Source organism: Dromiciops gliroides, chromosome 2, assembly GCF_019393635.1.
Source record: "Dromiciops gliroides isolate mDroGli1 chromosome 2, mDroGli1.pri, whole genome shotgun sequence".
Lineage (NCBI taxonomy): Eukaryota > Metazoa > Chordata > Mammalia > Microbiotheria > Microbiotheriidae > Dromiciops > Dromiciops gliroides.
The window spans coordinates 387,482,690-387,510,519 of NC_057862.1; positions in this window are offsets into that span (position 1 = coordinate 387,482,690).

Genomic DNA, 27,830 nt, shown 5'->3' on the forward strand with positions numbered 1-27,830 from the left:
AAATTTCCACTCAGAGACTTTGCCATACAATTAAATCACAAGTCCAGACCAACATAGTTTATCTAACATCTATCTATCTATGTATCTATCTACTAATCTATCATCTCTCTCTCTCTCTCTCTCTCTCTCTCTCTCTCTCTCTCTCTCTCTCTCTCTCTCTCTCTCTCACTATCTACCTATCTACACATGTGTATACATTTGGACAACTGTGAAAATGTCCAAATGTGTAATGGACTGCCTCCCATTCACTGGAGATTTTTTAAGTGGAGATTTCATGATACACTGAAGGACACTGTAGGAAGGATACATACCCAGACATCAGCTGAACTAGATGACCACTGAGGTCCCTCCTCTTTCTGTGATTCTGCAATCACACTGAGATACCAAAGGACTATTGTAGCTCTAGCCCCAGTTGAATGAGACACATGCTCTGTACAGTCATGGAAGAATTTCAAAACTATTTGTGGGGGGTCCATGATGTGTTAAAGAGTGTATGGTAGGGGCAGCTAGGTGGCATAGTGGATAAAGTACCGGCCCTGGAATCAGGAGGACCTGGGTTCAAATTCGGCCTCAGACACTTGACACTTACTAGCTATGTGACCTTGGGCAAGTCACTTAACCCCAATTGCCTCACTCCGCCCCTGAAAAAAAGAGTATATGGTAGGCAGAAAACTATAGTAGCTGAACATGAACTTATTTATCAATCAAATGAGATATTTGTAAAGCACTTAGCACAGTGCCTGGCACATAGTAGGTGCTATATAAATATTTATTTCCTTCCTTTGTTGAAGTGATTGTTAGAACTTGGTTTGGGGAGAAAGATGAAGTAACTGTTTATATGGCTCTATTACAATCATTTTAAGGAGTGAAAAATTCAGTGAAGCCACCTCTTTGGAGTAGTTATTTATCTAAACCTATATGAAAACAATAGCTAGTTTATAATAAATTCTTGGCATTTCTTTGGCGGGGGGGGGGGGGGGGGGGGAGGCAATGAGGGTTAAGTGACTTGCCCAGGGTCACACAGCTAGTAAGTGTCAAGTGTCTGAGGTCAGATTTGAATTCAGGTCCTCCTGAATCCAGGGTGGGTGCCTTATCCACTGTGCCACCTAGCTGCCTTGGCGTTCTACCTCTGAAATATTCTTCACATCTGTTTTTTTTTTTTTCTATTCTCTCAGCTACAGAATCATAAAGGAAGGGAAGGAATCATGAAGAGTACCCAGTTCACCACCCCCTCATTTTTTAGATAAAGAAACTGAGGTTTAGAAAAGTGAAATTACTTACCCAAGGTTACATAAGAGAGAGGATTCAAACTAAGGACTCCTTTTTCCAAATCTAGTGCTTTGTCCATTACACATTGCTAATTTAGTCCAGGCCCTAATTATCTCTCCCTTGGACTATTGCTGTATTGTGTATATACATATACATATATACTTATATAAGCACACACAATATCCTTCAATTTAGAATATATATAGTATGTATATGTATGTTTATATGTATATATAACATATATAGTATAATATATATGTATGTGTATACAGATCTGTTCTTCCTACTTCTAAGCACCATGACGACATAGAAAGAACACTAGATTTGGAGTCAAAGGACCTAGGTTTAAATCCCGTCTCTTTTATTTACCATCTGTGTCATGTTGGGCAAGTCACTTAATTTCTTGGGTTTCAATGTTCACATTCATGAAAGGAGGGGAGTTTGACTACATGATATTTTCTAGCTCTCAGATGTGTGATTCTTATCTCTCTGCTCCAATCCATCCCACACATGCCGTCAGATTAATAACGTTCCTAACACTCGGCTCCATTTGTGTCACTTCATAGCTCAAAAATCTTCCATGGCTCCACTTTGCCTATTGAATAAAGTCCAAACTTTTGAGCTTAGTGTTCAAGGCCCTTCTCCATCTCACACACATTGTTTACCTTTTTTTGTGTAGTCTGTGTTCCAGCCAACCTGTATAACTTGTTATTCCTTGGACATATTACTGGGTTTTTGGGTTTTTTTGGCAGGCAATGAGGGTTAAGTGACTTGCCCAGGGTCACACAGCTAGTAAGTGTCTAGTGTCTGAGGCCAGATTTGAACTCAGGTCCTCCTGAACTCAGGGCCAGTGCTTTATCCACTGTGCTACATAGCTGCCCCCTGGACATATTACTGTTAATTTTTTCTAAAAATAATGTTAATTGATATTTTATTTTTATGTTACCTTTATTTCTAAATCTATACCTGTCCTGGACTTTCTTTTTTTTAATTAAAAAAATTAAAAAAAATGTTTTTGCCTGCACCTTCAAAGCCATCCTCCTATTTAGGATGTCCCATCCCCTATAACCTACCCGTCATTCACTCACAGCCCAGCCAAATCTCATTTTCTCCATGAAACTTTCTCTGATTTCTGTTCCACTCTTCATAGTTTTCTTTTTCCTTTGACTTCTCATAGCACTTTGCACACAATCACAGGTTTCTCTTACAGCTCTTTCCACACTATATTAGGACTATCAGTGTCATGGCTTACATGCCCTATGAGTCTACCTACAAACTTCTTGAGGGCTTGGTTTTGTATCTACAGTGCCTGGCATTGTAGTGTGCATCCTTAAGAAGCATAAAGACTGGACTGGTAATTTCACTGCGGTACAGAATTTCTAGATGAGGAAAAATCTTCTCTCTACCAATGCAGGACAGCCCTATTTTGCAATTTGTACTCTTTGAAAATTGCATGGAGCTCCGCAAGGCTAGGTGAACAGTGAGTTTGGGACAGAGTCAGAACTTGAACCTGGTCCTTTCAGACTCTCGAGGCCAGTTCCCTATTCTTGTTTTGTTTTTTTGTTTATTTGTTTGTTTTTTAGTGAGGCAATTGGGGTTAAGTGACTTGCCCAGGGTCACACAGCTAGTAAGTGTTAAGTGTCTGAGGCCGGATTTGAACTCTGGTACTCCTGACTCCAGGGCCAGTGCTCTATCCACTGTGCCGCCCAGCTGCCCCCAGCTGCCCCCAGTTCCCTATTCTTTACTCTCCAGTTCCATCTATCCAAATTTTACTCATCTGTTAAGAGTCCAAACATTCCATGAAGCTTTTCTAGATCATGTTCTACTTTTTATGTTTTTTTCTAAACAATACTAGGATAATAGATTTAGAAGTGGGAGGCACCTCAGAAGACATCTACTCCAAACTCCTCTTTTTTTTTTTAGTGAGGCAATTGGGGTTAAGTGACTTGCCCAGGGTCACACAGCTAGTAAGTATTAAGTGTCTGAGGCCAGATTTGAACTCAGGTCCTCCTGACCCCAGGGCTGGTGCTCTATCCACTGTGCCACCTAGCTGCCCCCAAACTCCTCCTTTTCAACACAAGGAAACTAAGACCCAAAGCATCTAAGCAACTTTCTCAGGTATGCAAGAACTAGTGAGTATCTAAAGTGGGATTCAAACTGAGTCTTTCTGACTCCAAGTCCAGGGCCCTATCTACTATATCAGCATTTCCATTACTAGTTAGTATGTCTGAGTTTTCCCAAATCAGATATGTGACAATCCAAACTTAAGAAAAAAAGAGATACTTTTGGAAGTGACTATTCACATTCCAAAAGGCATAACCATCTTTTACAAAAGAATTTCCCCCAGTTACTTTATAGTACACATACATGATAAATTTAAAATACAGTTTGTTAATAAATCAAAATTCTATCTTGACCCAACTTCTTAGGATTGTATCTATTCTGTAAATCAAAGAATATAGTGGAGCATAAGGAAGTAGCTATACTCAGGTGTGTCTATGCAAGATACATTCCCAGAACATGGGCTGGTGACTGAACATGTGAATGAATGAATGAATGAGTAAATGAATGAAAAAGCATTTATTTGGGGGCAGCTAGGTGGCGCAGTGGATAGAGCACTGGCCCTGGATTCAGGAGGACCTGAGTTCAAATCCGACCTCAGACACTTAACACTTACTAGCTGTGTGACCCTGGGCAAGTCACTTAACCCCAATTGCTTCACCCAAAACAAACAAACAAACAAACAAAAAGCATTTATTAAATGTTTACCAAGAGTTAAACACTATGCTAAACACTTGCAATACAAATATAAAAATGAGAAAGTTCCTACCCTCTAGGGGTTTACTTTCTAACATGGATATTATCCATGGTAGTTATGGATGAGAGTGGTGGTCTGGGAATTCAGGGATGGTGAGTGAAACTATAGGGCAGTCAATTTGGGTACTGTTCTCAAAGTAATGCGTATGTATGTGGTGGGGGATGGCACATACAAGAGCAAGGAAGATGGCAAGAAGGCTGGGTTGGCAAGATGGCCAAGGGAAGCTCCATCACCCCTTTGTACCATTTACCATTGAAGGGACTCTGACAGCAGGCAACAGCTACCTCCCTGAGAAGAAACCCAATCAACTTTATGTAATAGCAAAGAGATAAAGATAAGAAGGCTGAAGTGAAGTGAGGAAGTTGAACTCTACAATAGCCCACTTAGTGAGCCCTGTACAGCTATAATTGGGAAAAATATCCCAAGTTTCTACAGTGCTCTAAGCCAGTCAGGAGTGAACTAAATTTATAGCCAGCTTCAGTTTTTACTAGGAATGAGGATAGTTATGAACAGATATTGGTCCCTACTATTCTATGACTCAGATCTAAATACAAGTGGTAGAGGATGGATTGGAAACATGGATGTCCACTAAAAAAAAGAAAAAGGTAAACAATTTTTTTAATAAAAAGAAAAAAAAGGCTTCTGCCCCCTTTGGTGTGTGCAGACTAAGGAAAGAATGTCTTGGTTCTGGGAATCAAATAGAATGTATGGTCTTTGTCTATTGTACATGGGAGTAATGCTTCCCCTTTTATTACCTTTTATCGAATCCAATTAAATGCTTTATAAATTAATGACCTTGGGAGAGGTGAATCAATGAGGCACATAGCCAGGGATGTAATGAATGGGAGTGGCTAAGTAGGTGGGAGAAACAAGCCAATTGATAGTATGAGTGGGAATATAATCATACACCCCTAGATGCAAATGAAACAGAGAACTAAGGGGGTAATTGGCCACCAGTGTTCTGAGATCCTAACAGAAACAGGTGGAGAGAAGCTGATTCCCACAGTGAACACCCCTCTCTCTGGTACTGAACAGGTTACTTTATACCTATGTTTGGCACATAATCCCTCATACTGCAACACATCTGACACAGAATGGATAGAGGGATTTCTGTAGATGACTCCTAAACTATCACCATCATTTTCTAATATACCTACCATCACCAGCTGACATATTTGTACACACTAGAATTAATAAAGTAATAATTAATAGGTATTCGTTCTTGTGTACAAGAAACATTGTGGAATGCCTATGACATATAGGCCCTGTGCTAAATACTGTGTGGAATATAAAGATGAAGAAGACATGGTCTCTGACTTCACAGAACCCTGTAGTGGGGAAGCTTGATATGACAAGCATACGTATCATGAAATCCCAGGCAGAATATAAGTGCCATAGGAGAAGGATGTAGACAATGTTATAGAAATTCAAAGGAAAGAGTGATCACTTACAAGATGGGAGAGGGAGGGGAAGATAAGGAAGGGGATCAGGGTAGGCTTCATGGAAGATGTGGCATTTGAGTTATACCTTGCAATAATAAACAGCCAGAGAAATGGAGGCTCTGAAAAGTTCACTGACTCCCCCAAGGCCACAGGGTAAGGTAGCAGCTGGTGTTTTTGTTCCTTGTTTTTGGATGCCATCTGATTATCGCGTGTACATGATACTAGGTACACTTTATTTAGCAAGGCAAACTAGTGTGTTTATTAATGGTGGGCGGAGGAGAGGAAGGGAGGGCATAGCAAGAAGTATTATAAGTCAAGTCCATCACCGTTACTCATCCATGTGATTTCCCATTAAATCAGATCCGAAATTCAGTTGGCAAATCATTTATATTAACAATAACAATCAGATTAGGCAGGCATGATTGGATAATTCAATTGCTTTCGGTGTTTAATTAAAGGGGATGGACAGAGGCATACTGAAATAGAGAAGGAAGAGGCCAGGGGACGACTGATCTGATCATCAGAAAAGATGGCTCCAAGGCTGGGCTGAGCTATCCAGATACTGTTATTGGTGGTGTGAATACTACCGTGTGTTGTGCAAGCTGTGATATGACCCCCTGGTGGTGATACGCATAACAAGATCAACAGCTTATTTCAATCAAAGTGATAGGAATAGGCTGGATTACAAGAAATAAGGTGATCTTGTTAGACTAAGAACGAATGGTTTCAAATAAAGTTTTCCCTCCTCGGTGAAGACATGCCAGGATCAGTAACCACAAACTTTGCATTTAACTGAAATAATTGGGGTGATCGGGTGGTATCACAGCACCAGAGTTGGGTGGGCACCTTAGAAGATACAATACCAGGGGTGGAAGGAGCCTTAAACCACAGAATGTCAGAACTGGAAGGTGCCTAAGAGATCTTTTGGTCCAGGGATTCTTAACCTGTGATCCAGGGAACCTCAGTTACTCCATGGATGGATTTCAAGGGGTACATGAATTTGGAATGGGAAAAAATGATATTTATTTCCATGTAACCTGGGGCCCATGAACTTATTTGTTTGTTTTTTTAATCATAAAAGTATTTTATTATTTTCTAGTTCCATGTAGAGATAATTTTCAACATTTGTTTCTATAAGATTTCTAGTTCCAAATTTTTCTCCTTCCTTCCCCTCCCTCCCCCCTCCCCAAAACAGCAAGAAATCTGATATAGGTTATATATGTACAATGACATCAAACATATTTCTGCATTAGTCATGCTGTGAAAGAAGAATCAGAACAAAAGGGAAAAACCTCAGAAAAGAAAAAAAAGTAGAAACAGTATGGTTCAATCTGCATCTAGATTCCACAGTTCTTTTTTCTGGATTTGGAGAGCTTTTTCCATCATGATTCCTTTGGAATTATCTTGCTGAGAAGAGTCAAGCCTATCACAGTTGATCTACACACAATGTTGTTGATACTGTGTACAATGTTCTCCTGGCCATAAATTTGCTTTTTAAAAAATATTTTGGGGAGCAGCTAGGTGGTGAAGTGGATAAAGCACTGGCCCTGGATTCATGGGACCTGAGTTCAAATCCGGCCTCAGACACTTGACACTTACTAGCTGTGTGACCCTGGGCAAGTCACTTAACCCTCATTGCCCTGCAAAAAAATTTTTTTTGATAACTATTTCAATAAAATTGGTTAACTTTGTAATCCTAAATATTTTATTTCATGCTTTCGAAAACATTATTTTGGGATGTCTGAGACACAAAGAGGGTTTAGAACACCTGGTCTAGATGGTCTCCAGAGTCCTTTCCTGCCCTGAATCTGTAATCCTATCATCCCACACAATTCATTGTGATGTATTTAGGGTTTCCTGGGACCACCCATGTGCCACTCACTCCATTGTTCTCTGGGTAATCTACAACTTCAGTTCTGATATGTCATCAGATGAACATTGATGTCCAAAGGACTGAATGAAGCAAACATAAACTACATGCTATCCTGGGACAGGGATAGAGATTATATAAACCAGTGATTTTGACTCCCTCTTCTCTGCAAGTTAGAGTCTTAGAGAATTGCCTAGAGAGGTTAAATCATTTGCCCAGAGTTCCATAGTTAGTACGTGTCAAAGGTGGAATACATCCCCAAACTAAAAGGAAAGGATTTTAAAAAATATTCTATTCCATTACTGTCTGCATTTGCATAGATAACTGAGAGTTGCCTGTAATTAATTATGGATAATCAATGCCCATGTATTGACATAACCATGATGGCTAACCATTCTTATTAGGTGGGTACTAGGGTGTGCTGGTAAATATTTAACAACTGTCTGAGGAGTGGGGTGGGAGGGAAATGTCTGTATGTACCACACACTTCTAGTTTAATCTATATTATTCAGATTTTCTCCATCCCTTTCTTAAGTCTAGACAATCAACACAACAATAAATCCAGCTCTGATTTGTAGCATTTGTTGATTGCTCGGTGTGAATGCTCACAATCTGAGACCAAACGAACTGACTCCAGTATATCCTGTACTCCTAAGGGCAAATGACCCTAGTGTATACTTATGCTAAGGATAAGAGTTTTTCAAGTTTGAAACAGACATTACTCTACTTTATGTCTCTTTCTGCTTAACCAAGTTGAACTTCTTGCTGCTCATCATACCTTCCATTCCATCCTTTGCTTCCCTGCCTCATACCTTGGGAGGGGGAAGGATGCTTTTTCTCTCTTCTTGGAATCCCTAGTTTCCTCTGAAGCTCAGCTCAAAACGCCCTCCTCCTTATGAGGCCTTTTCTGACTTCCCATCCCCTCCCTCCCCAAATTATCTCATATTGATTTTATACCCATTTTCTATATATAATATGGGTACATGTTTCCTTCAAGAGATTGCAAGCTCTTTGAGGTCAGGTATTATTTCCTTTTGGTCTCAGTATCCACTACAACTGATAGAGTAGGCACTTAATAAATGCTTGTTGATTGACTCATCAACACAAAGGTCATAATGCTGAGACCAATTTCTTTCTATATACAAAAAAGTCCCCAAATTAAAATTTTCCCCACAGAGTTCCTCCTTCCCACTACTCAAAAGCACAGTTCTGTTGGTTTCCTGCCTAACAGTTGTTTATGTCCAGAGGCTTGGAGTCCTGCGTTAATTTTTTAAATTGTAGTTTTTCTCCTGTTGTGGTCAGAACGTTGGACAGCTTCAGCTGCCGTGGAGCCAAAAGGTTCCCAACAAGTCGTCGTTGGTCTCACAGCTTTTCAATCTGCCTCTCTATCCCGGTGAATGATTTTCTTTCAATTCCCCTATTGAAGATTTCCCTTCATTTTATCTGTGTCATCTCTCTGTTGCTATCTTATTAGAGAAGCGCTTAGAGGCTCTCCCCCTAGGGTCAGGCATTGTCTGGCTCTTCCCAGAACTCACCTCGACCTCCAGCTAGAGAATTAAAAAGGCTCATTCTTCCTGCCTCCAAGCCAGATTCTGAGTAGGTAGTTCTGTCTTTCCATTCATCCTGGGGTACTGATCTCCTTCACACTCACTACAGTGATTACAATGAAAAGCGGGAGCTCCTCTGAGCCGACCATCTCTGCCCTTGTCAGAGAACTGGCAGAGAAGCCAGTGTACCTGTGAGGAGGGCACAGCTTTTGCAAGAGGCCAATTTGGGGGAGTGCTAAAGAGAAAAAGATGAGGCAGCACTGCAATGAGCACACAGATAAACAATAAATGCCTGATGAAATAATTTTTAAAAACATTAATATTAATAGTGTCGATCCAAATAGAACAATAAACATAACTCTAATTAATTGTTTTAAAAGGCAGCTTCGTTTCCATTTTTACACTGCACTTTCATTAGCAAGACTCCCTGGGGACTTTTTCAGCCATGGGGAATAACAGCCAGTGATATTCTGGTTTTCTCTACCTACCAGAAGAACCCCCCAGACAGCATGTGAAGACATTCCACTCTAGTCCACAGATATTTATTGTAAACATTCTATGCCCAAGGCCCTAAGAACTTGACTTATTGAATGACTTTCCAGTTAAGATAGTCATGCCAACAACAATGTCAAATATCTGACAAGTCAGGGCTTAGGCAAGGAATCTTATCAAGTATCCAAGAAGGTATCATATTTGGGTCCCACATGCCTGAACCCCACTACCACCAAAGATAGGTGAAATGCTTTCCATTTTCATGTAGGAATTTGGCTGGGTAGGCCAACTATTGATCAGACATTACCAGCTCTATTCAGTCAGCCAGTGAGTAGTATCTCTCAGAGAATAGCAACATTTGATTCTCCCATCCTGCCCTGCTTGGTAGCAACCTTTTGCTAGAGCAAGAACTGTAAACCTGTGGCTAGAATTGTTAAACAATCAGACATGGAAGGAGCTTACCTGGGCCATCTCTAGCACTGGATAATGAATAAGCCCCTGCCAATTCCTTGTCCTTAGTAAAACAAACCTAAAATTAAGTGCCTTATATCCCTTGCAGAGCAACATAACCAAGTAGCCTTGGTTTCTCAAGGGCAGTACATTTTTGATAATAAATATAAAGGAGCCAAAAATTCGTTTTTCATGGATCAAAGAGAAGGCAGGCCTTAGCTTCCATATTTCATGGGATGTGAAGAAGGTTCATAATTTATTGAAAATATGAAATGGACCATCTATAATATCCTGTCTAGGCTTCCTTTCCAGTAGGGAAATTTTTGTACAGTAACACCCCACATATCAGGAAGCCAGAGTTCCAGGAACCTCAGTAATTTGGAACAGAGTCACAAACTAGAGGTAAATGGCAAAGGCTTCTGAGTAGCATAGCTATCACAAAGCCCATGCATTTTATTCCATGGTGGAGGCTTGGAGCCAGCTTCTGACCCTCACTCAGACAATAGTGTATAAACTAACCCAGCAGATTGCACAACATAAGGTGTTCATGTTCACAACTGTCATCAGTCCCACCTCTTGAATTTTCACATTTCTTTCTGATTTCCCCAGGACCAGGGTTAGTTTTTACTGGTTAGGAGGCAGGATAACTAGCCAGAAAGGCTGAAAAGATAAGCCAAGAACAGGGAATTGTGGTCCAAGGGAGGAAATTCTGTTATTAAAGAACTGAGGCAAAGGCAGGGATTTAATTACCAAGGACCAAAGTAGGAATGATGGTGTAGGACCCAGTTATAGGGGACATAATAAGGTGCATGGAGCTCCTTCACCTCTCCCAGTTTTGGGCTACTCTTCTGAGAATGGGATGGTCAGAATATGTAGGTGGTAGGCATAACTGCTAGAGTAAGAGAGATGTGGAGAGTAGTCAGAGGATGGAGATAGAAAAACTATGAAAAGTAGATAGGAGTACCATAAAATGCCCAGCAGTCTGACAGTTCCCTAGAGTGAATCAAAATGTTGTATAGCACAACATAATAACATAGTATCACAGAGTACTAGAACTGGAATGGACTTTAGACTCAATGCTAACCTGATTCATCAAGAAAAGGTATCAATTAGCTTTCATTTCCTTTGTTTAAGAGAGTAAGGGAGGAGTAGTCTAATATACTTTAGAAAGATTTCTAATAAAAGTAGATACAATGTAGAGGGTTTTTCTGCACGTAAAGAGGTGGCCCTACTCCTTGCCAAATGCACCTTTGATGCCATCCCCATCTAACTTCTCTAGGAGATTTTCCCCCTACTCTTCTCATTATCTTTTTTATCTTCAGTTCTCTCTATCTACTGGCTATTTCTCTACTGCCTACAAACATGCCCATGTCTCCTTCATCCAAGCAAAACAAACCAAAACAAGACAAAAGAACACAATAACAAAATTAAACAAAATTTAAAAACTTTCAATCTGATCCTTTCATACCCCCTTGTCCCATATCTCTCCTACCCTGCTTAGCTAAATTCCTTGAGAAACCCATCTATATTTGCAAGGTTCCTCCACTTCTTTCACCCTCAGCAGTCTGACTTCTGATCTCATCATTCAACTGAAATTTCTCTCTCCAAAGTTACCAGTGATCTCTTACTTGCAAAATCGAATGGCTTATTCTTAGTTCTCATCCTTGACTTCTCTACAGTATTTGACACTGAATCACCTTTTCCTGGATACTCTATCCTCCCTAGGCTTTTTTGTAACACTGCTCTCTCGATTGTTCTTTTCTTTGTCCAACTGATCCTTATCAGTCCCTTTTGATGATTCTTCAAATGTCACGCTCACTAACTGTGGCTTTGCCCTGGGCTGCCTTCTCTTTTCCCCCTACATTAACTTATTTAGTGATCTCATCAACTAGGTGGCACAGTGGATAGAGTGCTGGGCCTGGAGTCAGGAAGACCTGAGTTCAAATCTGGCCTCAGACACTTACTTAGCTATGTGACCCTGGGGAAGTCACTTAACCCTGTTTGTCTCAGTTTCCTCATATGCAAAATGAGCTGGAGAAGGAAATGACAAATCACTCTGGTATCTTTACCAGGAAACCCCCAAAAGTGGTAATGAAGAGTCAGACACAACTGAAACAACTGAACAACAGAAACAAAAAACAGATGATTCCCATATACAAATGTGTGTATGTGTATATACACACACATATATAACCCAGGTCTCTTCCATGAGCTCAATCATGAATCAAGAACTACTTTTTGTACATTTCAAACTGGGATGTCGTATAGGCATCCCAAACTCAACATATCTACAATAGAATTTTTTTTTTCTCCTAAACCTTCTACTCATCTGAACTTTCCTATTATTGTTGAGGTTACCACTATCCTCAAGGTGACATCCCTCAATCCCAACTCTTCAAACTTATTAACTCCACATAATCATTCCATTGTCAAACTTTGTCATTTCTATCTTCATAATCTCTCTCACATATGTCCCCTTGTCTCCATTCACACAGTTGCTACACTAATTCAGTCCCCTGTCACCATTCACCTAGACTATTATCAATAGCCTTCTAATTGGTCTCCTTGTCTGAAGTCTCTCTCTCTCTCCTTCCAGGCCAACCTCCCTTTAACTGCCAAAATGATTTTCCTAAGATGTAGATCTGACCATGTCACTCCCCTACTGAATGAATTCTAGTGACTTCCTGTTACCTTCAGGATCAAATACAAAATTCTGTGTTTGGCATTTAAACCTCTTCTTAACCTGGTATATCCAGTGATGTGCTGGAAAATGTTTAACAACTGGTGCTCTGATTTTGACACCCTTTTAAGTTTCACCTGCTTTATTAATATTTTCATCACTTTCTCAATTCTAGACAATAAGCAAAACAATAAATGAAGCTCTGATTTGTAGCATTTGCTGATTTCTGATGTATAAATGCTTACGTTTAAATTAATCATTGACTCTCACTAACTGGTTTGAGCTGCCTCCAGCTCCCCATTGGATCCATTCTACCTTACTAGTCTTCTTACACTTTGTAAATCTTGATATACTCTATAATCCAGCTCCATTGACCTACTTGCTGCTCCATGAACTTGACACACTCTCTCTGGTCTCTAGCTTTTCTGGCTTCCTTCAAGACTCAGCTGAAACACGAGACTACTATGGTCATTTTCTACTGTGTCTTGTGTACCCAGTCTATTCCACTGATCAACCACTCTATTTCTTAGCCAGTACCAGATTGTCATCAAAACAATTGTCATCAAAACAATCTGGTACTGGCTAAAAAATGGAATAGTAGATCAGTGGAATAGATTAAGTATACAAGACACAGTAGTAAATGATTATATAATCTAGTGTTTGATAAACCCAAAGACCCAAGCTTTTAGGACAAGAACTCACTATTTTTTTTTTTTAGTGAGGCAATTGGGGTTAAGTGACTTGCCCAGGGTCACACAGCTAGTAAGTGTTAAGTGTCCAAGGCCGGATTTGAACTCAGGTCCTCCTGACTCCAGGGCTGGTGCTCTATCCACTGCGCCACCTAGCCGCCCCAAGAACTCACTATTTGACAAAAACTTCTGAGAAAACTGGAAGACCGTATGGGAAAGACCAACATCTTACTAAAATAAGGTTAAAATGGATACATAATTTAGATATAAGGGGGGGGATACCATAAACAAATGAGGAGGGCAAGGAATAGTTTTCCTGTTAGATATATGAAGAAAGGAAGAATTTATGACCAAACAAGAGACAGAGAGCATTACAAAATGGAAAATGAATAATTTTGATTACATTAAATTAAAAACGGTTTGCTCAAATAAAACCAATGCAACCAAGAGTAGAAGGATAGTAGAAAGTTGAAGAAATCAAAACTATCTATAATCACATGAAAAAAATGTTCAGAATCAGTATTGATTAGAGAAATGCACCTTAAAACAAGTCTGAGGTACTACCTCACACCTATTAGATTGTTTAATAGGGTAGGAAAGTAAAATGATAAATGTTGAAGGGGATGTGGGAAAATTGGGACACTAATGCACTGTTGATGGAGTTATGAACTGGTCTAACCATTCTGGAGAGCAATTTGGAATGTCATCTCTTTGGGGAGTGGCTGAACAAGTTCTGGTATATGATTGTAAAGGGATATTATTATGCTATAAGTAATGACAGAGGGCAGCTAGGTGGCGCAGTGGATAAAGCACCAGCCCTGGATTCAAGAGGACCTGAGTTCAAATCCGGCCTCAGACACTTGATACTTATTAGCTGTGTGACCCTAGGCAAGTCACTTAACCCTCATTGCCCCACAAAAAAAAAAAAGAAAAGAAAAGAAAAAGAAATGACAAGCAGGATGCTTTCAGAAAAACCTGGAAAGACTTACATGAACTGATGCAAAATGAAGTGTGCAGAACTAGGAGAACATTATACTCAGCAATATTGTGTGATGATCAACTGTGAATCCTCAGATATACCATGATTTAAGATAATTCCAAAGAACTCGTAATGAAAAATGGTATCCTCATCTGGGTGCTCTCAGCTGCCAGTACCTTGTCTTCTGAAACTGCCTTCCACTGACTCTGTATGTACCTTATACATACTTAGTTATTTACATACAAGATCAACTGTGAATTCTCAGCAATACAATGATCCAAGACAATCCCAAAGAGCTCCTTTGGAATATGACCTTCCTGAAGGCAGGGCATGGTGTATAGAGCACTGAGCCTGAAGTCAAGAAGACCTGAGTTCAAATCCAGTTTCAGATACTTACTAGCTGTGTGACATTGTGCAAGTCACTTTTTTAAAAAAATCTGTTTGCGGAGCAGTAGGGTGGTGCAGTGGATAAAGCACCAGCCCTAGATTCAGGAGGACCTGAGTTCAAATCCATCCTCAGACACTTGACACTTACTAGCTGTGTGACCTTGGGTAAGTCACTTAACCCTCATTGCCCCACCCCCCCAATCTGTTTGCCTCAGTTTTCCCATCTGTAAAATGGGGGTAATAATAGCACCTACCTCCCAGGATTGTTGTGAGGACCAAATGAGAGAATAATTTAAAAGTGCTTAGCACAATGCCTGGTACACAGTAAGCACTATATAAATATTAGTTATCCCCCTCCTCCTCCTCCACTTCCTCCTCCTTCTTTTCTTCCTCCTCATTATTATTTACTTTATAACCTCAGCACTTAGCACAATACCAGGCACATAATGAGCAATTAATAAATGCTTATTGACTGACTTACTAAGAGATTAAGCTCCAATTACATATAAAACTCATTTATGTGAAACTCTCCCTACCCTGACAATGGCAGATATATGAAGTACTCCTTCTATCATTATAATAGAAACTATTTTTCTTCAAAGAAATATAAAGCTAGGATCAATAACATGAAAATCCTTCTTACCAGGAGGTAGCAAGATAAGAAATAGCACTAAATTTGGAATCAGGAGACTTTAGTTTAAATTTCAGCTCTACTACTTAATCAATCAATTAGCAAGCATTTATTAGGCACTTGCTGTATGTCAGGCACTGTACTAAGCACTGAAGATACAAAGACAAAAGTGAAACTCTCCCTGTACACAAAGAACTTACATTCTAAGCAGGGAGATAACTTATGCTTTTAAAAGTATAAACAGAAGATAAAAATAGTTAGTCAGCAAGCATTTATTAGGCACTTATTATTTTCCAGGGACTGTGCTAATTGTTGGATATTCAAATAAAAGCAAAAATCGAGACAGTGACTGGCTTACATTCTTCTTCTTCTTCTATTTTTGTAGGGCAATGGGGGTTAAGTGACTTGCCCAGGGTCACACAGTTAGTAAGTATCAAGTGTATGAGGCTGGATTTGAACTCAGGTCCTCCTGAATCCAAGGCCAGTGCTCTATCCACTGTGCCACCTAGCTGCCCCTGGCTTACATTCTAATTGGAAGAAAACATGAAAAGGGGGTGGGGGGAGCAATGGGATCAGAACAAAGGTACAAAGTCAGAGGAAGTCCAAAGTGCATCCTGAAGAGGAATGAGACAAGGCTGGCTTGGGTGTCTTCCTTAAATAGGAGTTATTGGAGGAGTCATCATCAGAACCAAAGACTGCGCAGATGGAGTATGCTTCCAGTGTGTGAATCCCAGGGCTGAAAAGGGGCTTCAGAATGAAGAGCTGAGGCATGGTAGAAGAAGTCCAGGGTGTAGCCTAGGAAAGAATGTGCAGACAGGCATGGGAATGAATTTATGATTTCATTGGTATAGGGAACTCTCATGTGAGTATCAATGTAGGTCAGTACCTTCTCTGAAGGTACTGAAATAGAATGTTGAAACAGCCACATGGTGCAGTGAATAGAGCACTGGCTCTGGAGTCCAGAGGACCTGAGTTCAAATTTGGCCCCAGCCACTTGCTAGCTGGGCAAATCGCTTAACCCTGATTGTCTCCAAAAAGAAAAAAAGAAAGAAAGAAAGAAACTTAGAGTCTTAGAGACAATTTTGTCTAGAGCACTGAGACATATAGTGAGTGTCAGGGGCAGAACTTGAATCCAGGGCTTCCTGATTCCCAGGATAGATCTTATATAATATATACAAATATAAATAAAATAATACAAGTTTTGGGAATACTAATTATTTATGTGTCCCTTGGGCAAGTCATTTAACCACTCTCATTTGTCTTCTGGGTCTTCATTTGGAAACTGGGAAAGTTGGACTAGCTGACCTCTAAGGTCCCTTCCAACCCTAAATCTCTGCCCTAGTCCCCCTTGCAGCATCCCAGTGAGTTTTTCCCTCTTTCTCTCTCCACCCCAACTCCAAATTGAAATGGTTATTTCTTTTATCCTCGGTTGCCAGATCAGTGGGTGTGAAAGTGGCTAAGGAACAAGGGAAAAAAAGGTGAAGACTGGTTGGACTGGAGGTTTTGGCTCAAGCCCACATGACCTCATACATTGGCTTTTTTATAGCTCCATCAAAAGGAGCCTTGCCCTTTATCACTTTCGCAGAGTGTGTGTGGATGCATAAATCCACACATGCCGAGAGAAGCATTCTCCTCTATGAAGGTGATGCATCATGCTGGCTTGGAAACAGCAGCTTGTCTACTCACCTGGGAGCACCAGCATTCCAACATACCCCTTTCCTACACTTTGTTGGTGAATTGTGGGGAAATGCCAGGTAACTGTAAATGAAGGAAAATTCACACATTTATCAAGATACTGATACCTCCAATTCTTTAATTTCAACACCAATCCCAGCAGCATGTCAAAAGTTATTAAGGGATCATTATGGACTCAATCCCAGGCAACTAATAAGGCTTTCTCTAGGTAGACTACTAGAATTTCTTCTGTGTTTGTCCAGGGCAATAACTAGTCCAAGAGGCATTACTGGATGACCTGTGGGCAAGTCCCTTTATCTCTCTAGCCTCAGTTTCCCCATCTGTAAAATGAGTGGGTTGGAGGAGATAACTTCTTAGGTTCCTTCTAGCTTTGAATATTTGATTCTATGTTTTAGTTTACTAAGTATTAAGATCTTGTTAATAGATCCTGGTCTCTGAGCTTGTTTTCCTGGAAGCCAAATATAACTGGCTTTTGGGACAGATTCCTGCAGGCAGGGATCAGTGTTTAGAACTTGCCTGTGGGTTTCTGGGAGCTATAGTTCTCAACAAACAGGGGTCTTCTCAGTCATATAAGCAACTGAGACTATGGTGAGCAATACAGGCTTTAATGCTGTAGCATGAATGGTAGGTCCGTCCTGCTATGCCAGGGATATTTTTTTAAACTAAGCACAGTAGCCAGCAATGACAATATCAATTGAATGGTCCAACAAGAGAAGGGAGGATTGGTAGGAACAGTAGCAGCAGCAAACACAGCATCAGTGACTATAGTATATTATTGGAATAAGCCAGAACATTGAATGCTGGAGCAAAAGACTAGAGACTGGGGAGCTGAGCATTGAAGCAAAGCTGCAGGCTATGGGATTGCTGCTGAAGAAATTGAGGGAGACAGGTTAAATGACTTGCCCAAGGTCACAAAGGTAATAAGTTATCTGAGGTCAGATTTGGTCTCACACTCAATCCACTGTGTCACCTCGCTTCTCATATTCACTTATAGGGGAAAAAAAGTCAGAGGAGGTCTTATAGGGGTAGTAACTTCTGAGTTGAACCTTGAGGAAGGGAGGGTTCCAAATGATGAAGATTGGAGGGGAGGTGTGAAGGAAGGAAGTCCACCCTAGACATAGAGGATAGAATGAACAAAGGCACTGAGGCAGCCAAGGGCAAGATGAGATTGAGGGATAGAGGGTCATCATTACAGTGGAGCTGTAACCTAGAATATATGAATGGGACATACACCAAGGATCTTTGAGGAACAGGTGCAAATAGCAAACATTCAGCCAATCCATCACACAGGAAATGTAATGGGTCTGAAAAAAAGAGGCATAAATTAAAATGACAACTCACTTTACTAACAGGTTTCCACTATAACAGGAGGTGAACCAGGCATTTCTTAGTACTGTACTTTTAGCTCACTGGAGGGTAGTAGACAGACTTCATTTCAGGTCTCACATTGATCCCAAATATAAATACTAGACAGAGGAGGGAGAGGTGACAGTTTTATTGACATAATCATAAAGAAAGTCAGGGAATCACAGGTAGCCAATGAATATGGGTGAAGTAACCTTGAATCTGATGCCATAGCAACAGACCCCTCCCCTCAAAATAATTGTCCAAAGACAGAGATCTTTGCAATGAGTCAGCAACATACTTAGAAATAGGTTTTTTGGCAAGGAGGATGACAAATTCAGATCCTTCTGCTAACTCATGCTAGCTATGTGACCCTGGGCAAGTCTCAACATCTCAGTGCTCTCTATGCAACTCTGTTCCTTTGGAGGGGAAGTTACCTGCATTGGTAGAGGGAGTTTCCTCACTGGAGAGTTCTCATAACCAATGAAATCATAGGTCTCAGTCCCTTGACCCCATTTTTTTGGCTACAAGCCAAAAGAAGAAAATTCTTATTTAGTGGAAGACAGTCTAACTTTCCTGGGGACCCAACTAAACAAAAGATCTGCTCACTCGCTACATCTGGGCAGAAATGGGGCCAGGCAGACTAGGAAGAGCAGAGGGAGCAGAGGCCAAGAAGGGGGAGGGGGGGAAGACCATCGCCTGCCATGAGAGGTTACAATCCACAGGCCTCATGGGATCCCTGAGATTCATTTAGCTTCAGCTCGAACATTTCACACAAAACAAGTGTAACAACCAGATTGCTTCGTGTCTCCTCCTGCTGCCAAGTCCTCAGGCAGGGATCTCGGCAATTAGCCATTCACTGTGGCAGGCTGGTGACTGAGACACCAGGCCTCCCTCCGGAGTATGGAAATATGCCTTCCTCCTCCCTCCTGTGTTCCCCGCCCCTCCTCTCTTCCTTTCACTTGCACCTCTTAAATGAGTGCATTTTTATCAGGGCTGATCACACCTTCCCTCTTTGAACACAGCAAAAAGCGGGTGCCCCAGGAAGGAAAGGATGACTCTACTCCAGGAAGCCACTAGCTGGGAGAATTAGGGGTGGAGAGGAGGTGAAGGGGGAGTGGAGAGGAATCCCATTAAGGGGACAAAACTAATCAATACTAATAGCAAAGAGGAAGATTTTAAAAGCCTCTCAGCGAAGTCAGGCAGGACCTGCTTCTCCAGTCAATGAAAACCGGAAGTGTGGATCAGGATGAGCGAAGCCCCTCGCTGAGCCCACTGCTCGGGAACACCCCCAAAGGGTTTGAAAGAGCCCAAGGTGAGGGGGGTAGAGAGGATGATGGGGGACAGAGGGACATGGTGATGTCTAGCCACACAATGAAATACTGGGAAAGCCTTTGTCCTTAACAACTGCTCTGTCTTCTTGTAACAGTCACGCCTTGTCTCTGTACTTGGAAAGCTCCCCCCCTTCACCCCTGTTTCTTAGAAACCCCAGGTCTTTTGAAAACAACTCAAGCTCTGCCTCCTCCATGAGACTTTTACCAATCTCTCCTCACCCCACTGTGGCCAGCAGCCGACCCCACCCCCAATTACCTTGGATTTAATGGGCATATAATTTTTATTTACTTTTATGTATTCTTGTTAATTCCCAAATAGAATGTAGGTCCACTGAGGGGCAGGTCCGTTTCCATCTTGTCTTTGTATCTCTTGTGCCTAACACAGTGCCTAGCATATAGTTGATGCCAAAATTATGCTTGTTGATTGACTGATGGATCAGAGAGAGATTTGGGGTTGAAATGGACCTTTGAGGTCATTTAGTCCAATGCACTTATGTTACAGACAAGGAAGCTGAGGGCCCAGAGAGCTTAAATGAACCCAGGTCCTTTTTCTACTTTATCCTCCTGCTGTTTTTGTTTGTTTTTGAGTCTGGGTCTCTCTATCCTCAACACAAGTGTAACCCCAATGCTGATCAACATAGGAGTTTTAACCTGCCCTCCTTAAGAAGCCTGGTGGTGTCCTGATCATTATATGAGTCCTAGACTTAATTCAGACATCTTACAGGCTCTAGCCTACTGTAGCTCAGAACTCCAGAACTCAATCGATCCACCAGCCTCAGACCACCTCCCCACCCCCAGCCTCCAACAGAAGGGACTACAAGCATACACCATCCCACCTAGCACCATGCTACTGTTGAAAGGCAACATGGTATAATGGAAAGATTGGACTTGGTTTCAGGAGAGACTTAGGGATTTTTGGATGCTTACTAAATATATGGCCATGGTCATGCCCTTTGTGAGCCTAGGTGTCCTCATATTTAACATGAGAATAATAATATTTGATGATATCCTTTACTCTTGGTTTCCTTCGAAGTTCTCGTTGATTATATGATGCAGAATGCTTATTATACCCACTATGGCCCTTTCTGTGGCCCTCTGTGTGATGCCCATCTTTAGTCATTTGGAGGTAGTGAGGTTTGAATGAGATAACACATGTGCAGCACTTTGTAAATCCTACATTGTTATAGAAATATCAGTTACTGATATTTTTCTTCTTCACTTTAACTGTTGGAATAGGTTCCAGTTTGATAAGTGACCCTGAAAGAAAGTATGTAGAGATGAGAAATTTATTTTAATTCCCTGCCTCAGAAGACATAGAGGCACCCAGGGTACCACTGGCTTCATAAATTTAATTAAATTCAGCAAGCATCTATTAAGTGCCTTCTGTATCTATTGCTGGGGATGTAAAGTTATCCCTGCTCTCAAATTATTGTGGGTGTTGGTATAATAAGAGCAAAGGATTGCACCCAGTCCAAATGTTATAGGAATTCTGGGAGAGGAGGAGGCTGCTGTCACCTGAGAGGGATCTGGGAAGACTTCATGGAAGGGGTGGCTCTTGAACTGAAGGAAGAGAATGATTTGAACAGACAGAGATGAGGAGGTTAACTTGGTTTGAAGGTGATTTCCCCCAACATCTGTTCACCTCCTTCAAAGTCCTACTGGGCCCTGCTTTCCTCTTTCAACACTACTATTTGTGACAGCTCCTGCCCACAGCTTGAGGCAAAAACTTTTCTTAGAGTGCAGGAGGCAGATTAGGACCCATATCACTCACTTTTTGGTTGTCTCTGATATATTTAAAACATCATCAGCAATAAAAAACAGATCTCCAGTTTATATGTTGAGATAAGGAACTTCAATTGAGGAAAAACTCATCCCCTCTCCCTGGGGCAGCTAGGTGGTGTTAAGGGCTAAAATTCTAGCTAAACTGTCTAAAATATCTAATGATTGGTCGCCAATAAATTATAAGCTTTAGCAAGAGTTAGACTTTTAAGCATTTATTAAGGAGAATAAGATTTTGATAAAGAGAGAGAAAGGCCTAGATTCCTATCTATTAAAGAGAGAGCGCATTTCTAGCTCCCTTCTCTGCCGGAGTCCTCAGGGCAGAGCCCGAGACAGAGCACTAGTCTCCTCCTTCTTCCTCCCACTACCCAAGGTCACTTCCTGATGCCAAAGAAAAGACTCCTGGTCTTGCCCTCAAAGACCTTCACTTCATGGGCGGAACTCTTCTACAGTAAGTCTCCAGCAGGTGGCATCATTCCAATCGTTACAGTGGCACAGTGGATAGAGTGCTGGGACGGGAGTCAGGAAGACTTCTTCATGAGTTCAAATCCAGCCACAGATGAGTAGCCCTGGGCAAGTCACTTCACCTTCTTTGCCTCAGTTTCCTCATCTGTAAAATGAACTGGAAAAGGAAATAGCAACCACTCTAAGTATCTTTTCCAAGAAAACCCCAAATAGGGACATGAAGAGTTGAATGCAACTGAGCAGCAGCAACATCTTTACCAATATAGAGTCTAAGGGAGTTGCCTGAGGCGCTGGAAGGTTAAATTATTTTCAGGGGCCACAAAATTAGTATGTATCAGACACAGGACTTGAATTTGGGTCTTCCTGACATAGAGGCAGTCCTATATCAACTCTGCCATGTCTACCTCTGTATGGTTACAAAAATTCCCAAATGGACCTGGGTTGTCATTGATTTGAGACTTTCCTTTGATGATATAGATTGCAGCCCGTCCTTGCCTGCCTATCCTGTGTGATTCTTGCTCATGTCCTTCCAAAAGTTTGCTCTGGCCACCTACTTGTCAACCCTTGATCTCACCCTGTGTCACACAATTCTTTGAGGACATGTTTTAGTCTTGTTTTTTTTTTTTTCAATGTTCTTCATTGCTTATATATTGCAGCCTCCTCATACTTACTATGCCCCTTTCCATTGCCCTATATGCTCATCTGAAGCTATTTGGAGGCACTCGTATTCCAGGCCTTGTTGCCATATAGCAACACCAATACAATTTTATAAAAAGATGGTCCTTGGCTGTTGTGGGAAGCTTGGGGTAAATAAATGTGCTTTGCCATTTCCCCAAAACAATCTAGCCTGCTCTCCTGTTTTTCAATTCTGGGTCCAGTTTATCATCGATGTTCATTATCTGTCCCCAGAGATGCATGCTATTGGATGAATTCTATCCATTTCAATCCACGTTGAAATATAGACAATAGAGTTTTTTCATCCATTTGGTATTCCTTTGGTGGATAGATAGTTCAAATTTCCTTACGTGATTACAGAAAATTTCCAGAACTCCTTGAAATGTCTTGTGGCTCAATGTGATCAAGACAATGTCATACATAAATAGGGGCATCTGCAGGTCTTTACTATCCACAGGAAAATTCTCCTTGACTTGGACTCTGTACAGCATCTTGTACATCACTTAGCAAATATTTTTGGTGAGCACAATATCTCATCTTTTATGCCTTCCCTGATATTTATTATTGGGGCAGCTAGGTCATTCAATGATAACACTGGGTCTGGAGTTAGGAAGACCTCAGACACTTACTAGCAGTGTGACCCTAAGCAAGTTATTTAATCTCTATTTGTCTCAGTTTTCTCAAGTGTAAAATGGGGATAATATCTCCTACCTCTTATGGTTTTTGTGAGGATTAAATGAGATAATGTTTGTGCTGTCACAGTGTCTTGAACATAGTAGGTGCTAGAGAAATGTTTATTCCCTCCCCTTCCTTCTTTATCCCCTTATTATCAGAAGATAATTGAACAAAGACATTTCTGATCCTGCATCTTTCAAGGAACCTTGAATAATCTTGATACAGTATGTGGGCGGTATACATAAAGAGCCTGTAAGGTTCATTTTATTTAACTTAGGTGAATGATTTTTCATGATCAACAAACAATAAGCCAAACAGGATCTTATATTCTCTATACCTTTCAGTCACTTGTAAAATGTTTGTGTGTTACACTGTTTAATATCATTTATGAAAGCCTGCTCTCCCCTACTCATATCCTCATTGAGAATGTCCTTAATTCTTGTGTAGATGACCCTCATAAAGATTCTATATAGATGAGAAAGTACATATATATTATTGTAGTTGTTAATTGGTTTTTTGTTTGTTGGTTTGTTGGTTTTTGGTTTTTTTGTGAGGCAGTTGGGGTTAAGTGACTTGCCTAGGGTCACACAGCTAGTAAGTGTTAAGTGTCTGAGGCTGGATTTGAACTCAGGTCCTCCTGAATCCAGGGCCAGTGCTTTATCCACTGTGCCACCTAGCTGCTCCTGTTAATGGTTTTTTGGTCCACTTTTTTTTGAAAGAATAAGGTTAGAGATTCTGTCCCCCCTCCGGCCCCTCCCCTCACCATGTCTTTAGTATCTTCTTCTTATATATCTTGTAAAGCAGTCCCTCAATGTCCTCCTAATTGTGTTGCCTCCAGCACAGATCTTCTCTCTAATTCATTTTTGTTCTTGTGAGTAACATTTCAACTTCCTTAGGGAGAACCTTAGGGACTGTGATGTTACAGTCCAAGTACGGTGCTTCCACTATCCTTGATGAAGAAAAGGCTTTGTTGTTATAATTTTTTCAAATTTTTCCATTTTTCTTCTATTAGTCTTTTTTTTCTGTTTGCCCTTGGGATGACTTTCTGAATGCCCTTGGGATGACTTTGCTTGGTTAGACATCTTGCCAAGTTTTACTTAGACTGGGCTTTTTTTTTAACCTTCTGCTGCTTCTCTCTGCTTTACAAGACGATACTGCTTATAATTGCCCTTCGTAAGACTTTTTTATAGCTGAGTTTATGTTATAATCTGTTGTTGCCTTTGTAGGCTCTTTGAGGGCAGGGATTATCTTTCTACTTTGCATTTGTATCCCCAGCACATAGCACAATATCTAGCACATAGTAAATGCTTAATAAATTATCTGTCTGTAGTTCCAAAGGACTCATGAAGGAAAATGTTCTCCAAATCCAAAAAAAAAAAAAAGAATCTAGATGCAGATTGAACCATACTATTTCTATTGTTTTTTGTTATTGTTGTTTTTCTTTTATTGAGGTTTTTACTTTTTGCTCTGATTCTTCTCTCATAACATGACTAATGCAGAAATATGTTTAATTTGATTGTATATATATAACCTATATCAGATTACTTGCCGTCTTGGGGAGGGGGGGAAGGGAGGGGAAGGAGGGAGAAAAATTTGAAACTAGAAATCTTATTAAAACAAATGTTGAAAACTATCTCTAAATGTAACTGGAAAATAATAAAATATTTATATGGGGAAAATAAATAAATTATCTATCTGTCTGTCTGTCTGTCTGTCTGTCTGTGTATGATCAAGAGCCATAACTTGGATAGGGAAACCAGGAATTTGCTCCACAATGCTTGATGTGGGGGTGAGATGGTGCATATGCTCTCTCATAACAGTTTTTCTGCACTTTCTGGAGGCCTCTGGCTCCCCAATAATGTCTTTTGTAATTGCAATATGATCGCTTATTTTTTTAAAAAAATTAATTTAATTTAATTTAAATTTTTTTCCAATTACATGTAAAGATATTTTTTGTTTCAAATTTTTCTCCCACCCTCCCTTTCCTCCCACTTCCTGAAGCCAGCAAGCAATATGATATAGTTTATACATTACAATCATGTTAAATATATTTCCACATTAGTCATGTTGTAAGAGAAGGATCAGAACAAAAGGAAAAAATACAAGAAAGAATAAGCCCCAGCAGCAGCAACAACAACAAAGCAACAACAAAAGTGAAAATCATATGCTTCAATCTGCATTCAGACTCCATAGTTCTTTTTCTGAATGTGAAGAGCATTTTCCACCATAAGTCTTTTGGCATTATCTTGGATCATTGTATTGCTGAGAAGAGTTAAGTCTATCACAGCTGATCGTCACACAATGTTGTTTATACTGTCTACAATGTTCTCTTGGTTCTGCTCATTTTATTCAACATCAGTTCAGGTTTTTCTGAAATCCATCTGCTTATCATTTTTCCTGCAGAATAGTATTCCATTACACTCATACACCACAACTTGTTTACCCAGTAGGATTGCTTCTTGACCTGGTCCCTTTCCCTTAACTGTCCTGTTCTTGATGAATCCTGGGCCTGAGGGAAACAACCACCACTATAACTTTCCACCATCTTCATTCCCCTCCACCTCCTCCTGGGGGCTGGTGGCTTGGTGGGGCTGAGGGATCAGGAGCCATGAGGGTTTTGAGCCAGACTCTGCTGGGTTATATCTCCCCTTGCCTAGTGTAACTGAAGTTTACCATGAGCTTGTTGTGACCCAAAGCAACCTATGTATAAATAAAGCACTGGCTGCTGGGACCCATGGGCCTTCCTATACTGCAGGTGTGTTCCTCTGTAGTTTGGCTTTACCCTGCTTCCTCCCTCAGCAGTGCCCTTTGAATTTGTTTCCCCTACTGACAGAACAAGTCCTGGGATTTTTCCCTCAATTGGTCCTTGACCCCAGCGTCTGAAGCCTCTCCCTGAGGTTTCTTCCCCTTTCCTCTATCACTTGCACCAGGTCCCGAAATTGTTCTTTACAGCTCTGGGGTTCTTTTCCTCCCTTCATGAGGGTAAAAATATGTTACCCAGGCCATCTTGCCTGCCAACACTTTCCTGCTTCTCCCTACCTGGACTACCACTCCCCAGAATTCATGTCTCCAGTCCCTCAAAAAGTTAAATTAATTCATCTTTGGAACTCTTGCCCTAGGCTCCAGTGGTCTTTATTAGGAACTTACTCCATTTAGCCCACTAGATCAAGGTGGTCCCCAGACCTTTCACCATGTTTCCCCTTTACATCTTATCTAACCATCCACCCAGCTTGTCTTACCACCTGATTGCTACTGGAGATGTTCCCCATCTCCACCTTCCTTCCACTTCTTGCTTGAGGCACAATAATTAAATCAGTATTACCTTTGCTTCTAGAAAGGACATGCCAATTGACTAAACTCTGGATCAATTAACCATTCCTGTGACTCTGTGGAACAAAATACCTCACCCTGGTCACCACTTCCTTAAATGTATGGTCTCCCCCTACCAGAGGATAAGCACCTTTTGGGCAAGGGCTCTAGTTTTGTAATTGTATCCTCAGCACTTAAGATAGCACACAAACACTTAATATTGGGGTTTTTTTTTTCATTCATTTGTCTTAGGAGAGTATTTCATACACAGTAGACATTTAAATAATTGTTGAAGTGTATTGAATCATAGTTTGCCTCCATGTTGCATCTATCCTTAGTGCAACATGGATCAAATCTGCTTCCTCCTAAATGAGAATTGTGTAGCTGGATATGGAAGCAAGGGTATCATGGGAAGGAAAGAAAGAAAGGCTGAGTGGCTATGAGACCAGGATGTGCAATCCCCAAGTTCATCATCTGGCATAGTTTATGTATTTTCCTATGAAGAGAATGTGCCAGGAGGTGGGGGGAGGGATGAGAGGGGAGAGGGAAGGGAGAGAGAGAAAGCTTCTAAAGTTACTAAACAATATGAATACTTTATAACATCGTATTTATACAAATCAGCGAAATCTTAATTTAAAGCAAGCTCTAGGAAGAAGATGGAGCCTATTTGTCAATAAGAAGGACGTCAGCTAAAAGCAGGACAGGGAATTCTAGAAGGCAGAGAGCTCCAGAATATGACCTTTTGGGGCATGGGGGTGGGAAGCAGTAACCAGTTAAGCACCTGAGCAACAATAAAAAAAGGTTTTTTTATTTAAATCTATAGAAAGAAACCACTTGTAACTGTCCCTTGGTGTCTTTCTCTGTGGGAGCCCAGCCCCAGGAATTAATTACAGAATGTGAGTTTGCTTCAAGCTGGAACTGTGTGCATAGGATATAGAACTGGAAGAGACCTTTGAGATCATTTAGGTCACCTCCCCTGCTCCATTTTACAATTTTAGAAAGTTAAGTGACTTATCCAACGTCATGCTGGGAATCAAACCTAGGTCCATTGATTCCAATTGAACTACATCAAAGTACATCTGAAAATGTAGCCACAGCTATAAACTAGACTGTGGCAGGGTATATAATAATAATGATAATAGCTAGCATTTATAGAGCACCTATTATGAATCAGACACTGTGCTAAGCATTTTATAAATATTGTAACATTTGATCTTCAAAACGATACTGGTAGTTAAGTGTTATTATCCCCATTTTACAGTTGAGGAAACTGAGGCAAATTGGTTAAATGACTTAAAAG